General features: G+C 44.7%; 1 long non-coding RNA gene across 1 annotated transcript; it reads right to left on the reverse strand.

Annotated features, from left to right (window-relative positions):
- Positions 1-1,108: 1,108 nt before the first annotated feature.
- LOC124985482 (uncharacterized) lies at positions 1,109-3,733 on the reverse strand. The gene is made up of 3 exons (XR_007108865.1): positions 3,064-3,733; positions 2,405-2,572; positions 1,109-2,078 (listed from the first exon to the last, which is right to left on the reverse strand). It is a non-coding gene; the product is annotated as an uncharacterized LOC124985482 (long non-coding RNA).
- Positions 3,734-7,739: the final 4,006 nt, after the last annotated feature.

Consider the following 7,739-nt stretch of genomic DNA (forward strand, 5'->3'; position numbering starts at 1 on the left):
AGCGTATGGGCAAATACCATGCTATTTACCTAAGAGACTTGGACATTTGTGGGTTTGGGTATCCAAGAGGGGGGAATGCAAGCGCAGAGACTGTATCTGCTTTATTTTCTGCAGTGTGCCAGGACCTGATATAAGCCCAGCACATCACAGACCCTTGAAAGATCTGTTGAATAAATGAATGAGTCAATGAATGATTGATGCTCTCTCAAGTCCCTGATCTCCTTAGTACTCCCTACATCTACAAAAAGTGAGGTCCTCGCAGTGCATTATTTATGTCATTTTGCCCGCATTGCATTCTGAGCTGTGGTCAGTTGCCTTCCCCAAATGATACATTTTTCAGGATGTACAGAGATTTTAGGCATTTGAATTCGTTCCCTCTGTGTGCAGGCCGGGCAAGCACAACTGGTTCCCATTAACCCAGCCTTTTGGAGGCCTCCTCTCTCTGTGTGGTTTGGGCTGGAGAAGAACCACAAGCAAGTCCTTCCCAGTGGTTTTTGTGCAGTTGACAAAGAGGTAACGCCAGCTTTGGGAAAGGAAGGGCCTACAGCAGTCTGCCTCCACTCTGATCTGAGGCAGTTGAGCAATAACGAAGCCCCGGGAGCGCTTCTCTGGAGCTGACAAACTCAGGAAGAGGCACTAAGAAAGGGAGTGAAAGAGTCTCTGAAGCCCTAAGGTTTTACAAAGCACAAATATGGGGGACAGAGGCAAGAGGAAGAATACCAAGACCCTGCTCTCTGTTAGCCTGCAACCTTGATAAACTAACAACCTGAAACCGAAACCAGCCACTGCCTGTTTTTACACTGCCTGCAAGCTGCGATCATTTTTTTAAAAAAAGATTTTATGACATGTGCAAATTATGTGAAATTCAACTGTCATTTTCAAAGATGAAACATATAAAATCCTGTCACACATCAGTACTAACAGATGAACACTTGCAATAGATTTTAACGATAGGAGACACTTTGAATCTCAATTAAGCCAAATGTTATTCCTCAAAAAGGAATTTTATTCTTACCATTAGGAGACCTATATTACCAACAAACTGTACTCAATTATTATTATTATATTTTGAATTTCATCAATAAAAATTTTGTAGATATTTGTTTTCTCTTTTGCCTTTCAAGTACCTATATAAGAACCTAGAATTTGCTTCTTGCCTATGAGCTTAAAATATTTATTAGCTGGTTACTTACAGAAAAACTACTCAAGCGGATTATCTGCAAAGATGTAAGCTGTCATATGTGGCAGGGGAGAAGGGAATCTAAGTGGATTCATCCAGTATTCATTTAGTCACCAGAGTCTTATGGGAAACATCTATGTACAAGGCCCTACCACTGGTGGACAAAGCAGACATGGTCAGTGCCCTCACAGGGAATTTATGATCCAGAGGTGGGTCATTATAAGTTGACCAGCTCGTGTGTGCAGGGGGATAGGATGTTGAGTCAAAGTGACCCCTGAGAGCTTTGGAATTTTCAGTGTCAGTTTGTCAGGCAGGACAGGGCTATCCAGAAGGGCCCTGACTGAGAAATTCCGGAAGGGTGTATAAGGAAGACAGCATCAGGTGAGCACCATGAGACCACAGAGGAGAAGCCAAGTCCGGGATGTCAACCAGGATAGGGTGGCGCTGTTATATTGGTTCAGGCAGGAGGCCAGGGAATTAGCCAAAACAGCACCAGCACATGAAAAACAAGGAGACGGGGCCCAGAGCAAAACATTCTGTGCTGTGGCCTTTTCTCCACTCCCTGTAGAGGACAACAGGGCTCAAGGACTTCTCAGCTCTGCAAGGATGCAGGGATGGTCCTCTTGGAAGGGGAAGGAGGTCACAGTCTTGACTTCCCTCCTTTAGATTAGGAATTTGTCTTTTCTTGGGGCCATGATCATCAGCAGAAGAGTCCAGGAACACCTCTTTGCTTCTCTCAGAATATCGTGGATAAGGCCATAGGCACATCACCTTTTTCACACCCTGCAGTTGAGGATATGGCACAAGGGGAACACAGAGGCGATCCTGTCGGTGAAGCTGGACCACCTTCCGTCTGAGGCAATGATGCTGGTTGATGCTCCAAGTCCCCCTTTGACTTCTAGGGTGACAGGTAGGAAGTAAATCACACCTAGACCATGTGACCTTTTCTCAAAAAGCAACAGCCCAGAGAGACAAGCTGGGTGCCTCAGTGGCCACTCCCCACCCCCAGGACCTGAAATAGAATTCTGAGGATCCCAAAACAGAGGCCTAGGTTGGAAGCAAAGCACCTCCCCAGAACATCCCTGCAGCTTACCACTTCCTCTTCTGTTAACAGAAACCACCCAAGAAATGGTTCTGGGACTGTCATAGCCCGATTCCTGTCTGTCCCGGGTCCATAAAAGCCCAGGTGGAATCCCATAACGTAAGCTATTTCTGTGAACCTACCTGGGAGCAGCATGGCAATTGGAAGGACCACGGGCTTAGGGACCAGGTGGACTTCAACTGCAGTCCTGGTTCTGCTACTCAGTAGCAGCTTCGTTATTTGACCTGGGCGAGTGATAACATCTATAAGCCTCAGTAAACTTCCACATAAAATGGAGATAGTGATCGAATCTATTAAAAACATATGTAAACAGAGAAGTCAGTCTTCTTCATCGAACAAATCCCCTGATCCAGATGTGAATTATTAATACCTTGGTTCAATACTTCCAGACTTTTCCCAAGGTTTATACTGACACAGATAAGTATGCATCCCCATGCACATTTTTACAGATCTAATATTACTGCACGTGTCCTGCTTTATTCCTATTCAACAACATATCGTACGTATCAAGTCAACACATATAAAATATCACTCTTTTCAGTGACCAAATAGTATTTTCTAGCATAGGTATATGGTAATTAACACAACATACTGATGTTTTTCTTTAGCTTGGCTCGATTTTTTTCTACTACAAATCTTGCTGCAAAGGACATGTATGTTTATGAATCTGTGTTATGATTTCAATTCCTTGAATGTGAGATTTCTGGGTCAAAAAGTATGTACATTCTAGTAGATTCTGCCAAATTACTTCACTCCTAAAGTTGTGCTGATGGATACTTACATTCATGGTTTATGAGAGTACTCTTCCATATATCTTTGTGAGTACTGGGCTCTATTAATTTTTTAATGTTTGCATTTTTCTGACAACAGTGAAGTCAAACATCTTTTTATGCTTGTTAGCCATCTGCCTTTCTTCTCTGAATTCTTTGTTTATATTCCTTGTCTATTTTTCTGTTGGGATGTTCAAGTTGTTCTTATTCGTAGGCACTTTTTGTACATTAAGCATGGACATCTGTCAGCAGAGAGACAAGACCATGTGTTTTGAAACACCCAGGGATGGAGTAGGAGTCAGAGTCTGAAGCAGGTACGGGGTTCCAGGGGTCTGTGCTTGACTTGAGGCATCTTCATCCTTCCTCTGTTAAAAGTTTCAAATATTTCATCATTCAGAAGTTCAAAATGTTCCAGTATTCAAACAGTCGGTTTTTTTCTTTATGGCCTCTGGGTTTCCTGTCTTGCTTAAGCAATCTTTCCATCCTGATGTTACATAATTAGTCTCCTGTGCTTTCTACAAATACTTTTAGGGATATATATATATATATATATATGTGTGTGTGTGTGTGTGTGTGTGTGTGTGTGTGTGTGTGTGTATTTCAGGAATCTGTATTTGGAAATTCCTCCTCTTCCTTCTCCCGCATCATTGGTATGCCACATGCCCACAAATGTTGCTGGAAGTTCACAGTCTAAACACAAGTAAAGGCAAAATGAATTTACATCCTAGGGCAACTCATCAACAAGCATATTCATTAGGATCATTGCTAAACAGTTTTCAAAAGCAATCTGAGACCAATGTAATTACCCATCACTGTCCCAGTGGATAATTTGGATAATGTTTTAAGCCTTTTCAGTAGTACCTGCATCTCATTGTTTAATTTGATCTATGGGCCAAACTCTGATATGCAGGAGAACTGGCATAATAACCTTGACTTCCAGAGCACTCATGGAAGACTTAGGTATATTCTGATATCTAGAAGTTCAGCATGTTGGAGAGTTCCCCCATGTAAGCCCCCAAACATCTTTAACTTGAAAAATCTTTTCCTAAAATAATATTCTGTAAAGTTCTGCCTTGCTAAACTGTAACTACAGAGAGCTGGGAAAGCCCTTATATCAATTATCACACTAGGCTCCTGGGCATGATGGTCTCTGGAGTTGTTGATATGAACAAACAGTTTGCCCTAGGACTAACTGGCCCCTGTGACTTTTAAAGATCTTGTTTCTCCCCCATGTTTTTTCTTTTCCTTCCCTTGCTTTCCTGTTTGCTTGTGTGTTTCCATTGGTAATCAGTGTGCTTATCTCGAGCAGACAAACTCCCTGCTAATCAATGATTGTCATCTACTGGTAGGCTAGGAAGCCAGGAAACCAAGCATACCCTCACTCCATGAACTGAGAAAACTTGGGCTCCAGGAGAAGATCTAAGGGTCTTTTCTCTGAGCAAAGGAGAGATAGGACAGATGAGATGAGTCGTTTCTTCTGCTTATTTATGGCTCTTGTCCCACTTTGCAGATAAAGAAATGCAAGCCCATGAGACACAATGACTTGACTCAAGGGCTCATGGCAAATGAGGGACAGAACAAGCACTAAAACACGTGTGTCTTCCATTTTGTGGTTCCATAAGGTTTGGCCTTATGAGCCAAAAGCTTGGCTGGGACCCATCTTCCCAGGACCCCTCCTGGGAAGACCAGACTCAGACCCTTGTCTGTCTGGGAGGTCTAACCAACTCCACAACCCACCTGGATCTTCTTTGCTAATGAAGTAGGTCCCTTCATCATCAGGAATTAGTTTGGCAAATAGCTGTGTTTATATCAAGACTGTTAGTTTATTGCAGTTGAGGCCTGCAGGAGACTGTTCAAGCTAATCTTCTCTAGATAGCAGCGTGCTGAGGGCTACACAATTCTGACCCAGATTGAAATCAGCTGCTGCAAAACACCTAGTCCTGAACACACACACACACACACACACACACACACACAAAGATCAGGTGACTTGAGCCAACTGACACTGATACATCCTTCCTTTCCTCAAGAGGCTGACTCCTTCCCAGAATGGTGAGATCTGGGCCAAGGCAAGCTGGCAGGGCAACAAAGGTCCCAGGGCCCTCTGTCTGTGGAGGTAGGACTATTTCCTTGATCTGGACACCTATCTCCTGCTCCACCTGCCTTATTCTCATGTCTTTCATGCAGGGAGAGGGCTGGGTGAGAGGGCAGAGGAAAGTGAGGATGGGCATCAGACTGCAGAACACTCACAGCCAGGAAGAAGGGGCAGCCTGGGACCACTACACATTTTATGCAAATGCTGAAATGTTTCATTCAGGGAATAAGGCCCTTGGGAAAATGGTGGAAACTGATATTTCCCTTTTAGAAATTTTATAGTCCATGTTCTCCAGAAGACTAACAAAAGGCTCCAACCCCCCTGGTTCGGATCTGCCAAGAGTTGGCCCTCTAATGTTTACACTACCATTGAAGACCCTTCATGGACTGACCACCACTTTCCCTGTCTCCCCAGCTAAGAATGACCCTTTCTCTATTCTTAACCTTTGTAGCCTTTTATCTGTGCCCCTCCTAAAGCATTTATCACTTTCCACTGCATACAATACTTATTTTTATGGGTCTTATCATTCTTGTGTGTTCCTTACGGGCGGGGCCTATTGCTTGGTTATCTTTGTACCCTGAGGCCTCAAGTATGGGGTGAGTTGTGGGGTGCTTAATAAAATTTTTGAGGTAAACAAGGAAACCTTCCAGAGGACTGAGCTCACAAGGAGGCATTCAACTTCCCCACTGAACCCAGAAATAGGATGACACTTTCACTCTGGCCTGCACAGACAGCATTTAGGATAGAAGCCTCAGGGTCATGAGGTCCAATTCTTCCTTTTCAGAGACAAGGAGATAGCACTAAGTTAGGGACAGTAGATGTTGTTAACTTCATTTATAGCTAAAGAAGCAGGGGTCTGGGCAGCAGAAGCAACTTTCCTAAAACCAGACTGGTAGAAGGTGGAAGAGCTAGAATTTAAACCTAGCTCTCACTGACACCAAAGCCCACTTTCTCCTGTGAATGAGCTCACAGCCTCAGCCCTTGAAGATCGGGCTCCCTGCTGGATTTCCAGAAAATGGTTGTAGCTGGCCAAGCCTGGGACACTGTAGGCGCTGAGGCAGGCAGCAGCTGGCTCTAGTCTTTCATGGCTGGACCACTGGAGAAGCTGTTTATGAACTCTGCCTGTCTGAGGCCTGGCAGCCCAGCTACCCCAGCTGGGGCTTTTCACAGAAGAGACACCAGGCAGGTACTAGAGCATCACACAGAGCCCTTGTCCAGAGGGCCTGGTGTTTTCCAGTCAGGAGTTTGTGTTGGTCATACTGCTGGGGGCAGGGGAAGTGGAGGCCTCCAGGCTTCTGCCAGTGGGGCTCTGCTCCAAGAGGGCAAAAGGAAGGAGCGGACCCTTGGGCAAGCAGAACCTGAGTGAAAACCTGTGAGAGCAACTGCCTGGGTGGTCCTCAGAGCAGTGGACGAGGAATTTCTCCAGGACTTGAACTGGGTCTTATGTCTGTAGGCTGCAGTGGGCAGTAGATATCTCAGGCCAATAGACCATTGCCATTCAAATCCCAACCCTGCCCATTACTCTTGAGAGACCTTGGACAAAGTTTTGAACTTTCTGAGTCTCCATTTCCTCATTTGTTGTATGAGAAGGTTAATAGCAGTCTCTTGCTGGGTGTAACAAGGACAGGCAGATGTAGGGTGTGCTGGACAAACAGTAGTCACTTAATAAATGGTGGAATCTCTATGAATTTTTATAAGCATTCCCTCAGTTCCTAGATTTATGAATTAACCAAAGGCCAGGACTGCAGAGAACACCCAGGCAATGTGTCAAATGATTATGGACTGAGAAAAGAAAATGAAATCACCATGAGTAGATCCACATTTAGAGGAACTCTGGCCCAGAAACAGTTGGGGGAAGATGATCTGTTTCTAGTTAGGGAGCAGCCAACGAAATAACATATAGAGTTGTTGCTTCACGAAGGTTCTCAACTTAGTATGTGCATGGGGAATGTGTGTGTATGTGTGTGGTGCGTGACTGTGTAGGGTGTGTGTACATGGGTTGTGTGTGGTATGTGTATGTATGTGTTGTGTATATATGTGTGTGGTGCATCTTAAGCCTATACTAAGGTTGTGGAGAACTTCCTTCTTATCCTCCATAGTGCTCAATAGCAAAGAAAGGAAGAAACGTATTTATTATGTAGACACTTAATCCTTTAGATAGTTTTTTGTCTATGACTCCTAGACAAGAAAACAAGGTTCAGAGAGGCCATTTGTTTACCCCAACCCACCTGTTAGCGCAGAGGCCAAACCTGGGCCTAAACTGCCTGACAACCACAGGCATTGCGGGCTTGACTCCTGAAAGAAGAAACCCCCAAATGCAAATAGAGTCAGGGTTCTGTCCTATGGTCTGATCTTCAGGCAGCTTTTCTTGTGGTATGTCACCCAAATAGCTGTGCTCTGCTCTGGCTCTCAGACCTGCCACTTCCTGCACAGCTCATTGCCATTCTGGTTTTATTTTTATCAGCTCTTCCTCTGAACCAGGCCTCACCCCAGTGAAGCAGGCTCAGCGAGGATAGAAGCCTGACCCCTGGGCTGAGGCAGAGGCATTAATCCTGCCTCAGCCCCAGACATCTGGCGGAGTCTGCATGCTCT

The sequence above is a fragment of the Sciurus carolinensis genome, chromosome 5 (assembly GCF_902686445.1).
Source record: "Sciurus carolinensis chromosome 5, mSciCar1.2, whole genome shotgun sequence".
NCBI classification, from domain to species: domain Eukaryota; kingdom Metazoa; phylum Chordata; class Mammalia; order Rodentia; family Sciuridae; genus Sciurus; species Sciurus carolinensis.